The sequence below is a fragment of the Papaver somniferum genome, chromosome 2, assembly GCF_003573695.1.
Source record: "Papaver somniferum cultivar HN1 chromosome 2, ASM357369v1, whole genome shotgun sequence".
Taxonomy (NCBI): Eukaryota; Viridiplantae; Streptophyta; class Magnoliopsida; order Ranunculales; family Papaveraceae; genus Papaver; species Papaver somniferum.
This window is the reverse complement of record NC_039359.1, coordinates 218,148,057-218,150,360: the sequence shown is the minus strand read 5'-3', so window position 1 is coordinate 218,150,360 and position 2,304 is coordinate 218,148,057. Positions and strand designations below refer to the sequence as shown.

The following is a 2,304-nucleotide window of genomic DNA, read 5'->3' as shown; positions in this document are numbered from 1 at the left end:
CACGCTCTGTAGGATTTGAACCTACGACATCGGGTTTTGGAGACCCACGTTCTACCGAACTGAACTAAGAGCGCCTTCTTATCACAATAGATAAGACCATAAAAAAGTATTATCTTTGTAGGCCCAATAAACTTTGCATGTCTATAGTATCATAATGTATGTACAATTATGATCGATCTCAATTACTGTCCGCGGGAAAAGTAATAGGTAGGGATGACAGGATTTGAACCCGTGACATTTTGTACCCAAAACAAACGCGCTACCAAGCTGCGCTACATCCCTTTCAATTGGTATACAGTGTCATTGTAGAGAATCCATGTCTTGTTTTCCACATCATTATTTCCCCCTATAATAAAAAATTTCGCTTGCAATTTGTTCTTTTTGGTCTCATATAACATATAATAAAAGAATTATTTACATATGAAATCCGTCGGATAGAGAAATGAATATTTGTCGGTAATACTCAGGAAGAGGAGGGCGTCTTTTTCTGTTTTAAGGAAAGGGAAATCTTATCTACCGGGTCGTTGTATATATCCATTTTTGTTAGGGATTTCACGTACTAATACAAGTGATCCTTAACTACATATACATCTGATCATATATGTATTACAATAAAGAAGGAGAGTTTGCAATGCGAGATATAAAAACATATCTCTCTGTGGCACCTGTGCTAAGTACTCTATGGTTCGGGTCTTTAGCAGGGCTATTGATAGAGATTAATCATTTATTCCCAGATGCGTTGACATTCCCGTTTTTTTCATTCTAGTTCTAGTTATTGACATGGGAAGGGATGAAGAAGATTAGTGAGATAATAAATTATCTGTGACTAATCCTTCTTCCTCTCTTTGTTTTATTCTTTTTTCCCATTTTATTTTCAAAATATAGAAGGACAGAAAAGGAAAAAACAAAAGTGGATTCAATCTCAGTGAAACTTGGGTTAGACTCAAAGGGCCTAAGAAAATAGAAATAAATGGGATCTAGGGAGACTAAATAAATCATACAAGATATTTAAATGAAATACTGTATGTACTAGGATTCAAAATCATTGATAGTTAGAAATTGTTGTATTACTTATTCTTTATATTACTCTATTGATTACAACAAAATCTTTTGAAATTTGATTTCGGGTCGAAAATCGAAGAGTTGGGTAAATCCAAAATTCAAGGGAGGTTCATGGCAAAGGGTAAAGATGTTAGAGTAAGAGTTATTTTGGAATGTACCAGTTGTATACGAAACCGTGTTAATAAGGAATCGTCGGGCGTTTCCAGATATATTACTCAAAAGAATCGACACAATACGCCTAGTCGATTGGAATTGAGAAAATTTTGTCCCTATTGTTGCAAACATACAACTCATGGGGAGATAAAGAAATAGACCGAACCTGAGGTAGAGGGTGTGTGTGCTACCCTTCGAAGTAACAAGAATAAATTACATATAATATATAGAAACAAATCAAATCCTATTTCAGTCGGATCAAAAATGAATTCGAATTCAGAAATAGTATTTTCGGGATAAGGAATAAACAATGGAAAAATCCAAGCGACCTTTTCTTAAATCCAAGCGATCTTTTCGTAGGCGTTTGCCCCAAATTGGATCGGGGGATCGAATTGATTATAGAAACATGAGTTTAATTAGTCGATTTATTAGTGAACAAGGAAAAATATTATCTAGACGAGTGAATAGATTAACCTTGAAACAACAACGATTAATTACTATTGCTATAAAACAAGCCCGTATTTTATCTTCGTTACCTTTTCTTAATAATGAGAAACAATTTGAGAGAACCGAGTCGACTCCTAGAACTACCGGTCCTAGAACCAGAAATAAATAGGCCCATGCCTCAATTGAATAAAAATTCCAACCCGAACCCCAACTCTGGTTGGTATTTTGTTCAAAAATTATAGAATCTAGATTGTATTGTTATGTCATAAGAAAAAAAGAATTGGGGAAGAAAAAGAGAAAGTCCTTAATTATTATTATGGAAACGTATTAGTTTCTTTTTACTACTTTATTATATATAGTAATTTATACCCTACCCTCCCGGAGTTCATTCTCCGGGGAACTCCATTTAGATCATTCTGGTGGATTCCTTACAATCCCCTTATTTAATGATCTCGTTGGAAATCATGTAAAGACAATTCCTATTTGATATAGCTATTTGTGCAAGTATTTTACGATTAAGAGGTAACTGCCCCTTGTGCAGATCATGTATTAATCGACTATAACTATAGGATATCCTATTCTCACGAATTACTGCATTTATACGAGTGATCCACAAACGACGAAAATCTCTCTTTTGCCTGC

At 34.5% G+C, this 2,304-nt stretch overlaps 1 non-coding gene across 1 annotated transcript; it reads right to left on the bottom strand.

The window, feature by feature from the left end:
* Positions 1-74, bottom strand: TRNAW-CCA. The gene has a single exon. It is a non-coding gene; the product is annotated as a tRNA-Trp (tRNA).
* Positions 75-2,304: the final 2,230 nt, after the last annotated feature.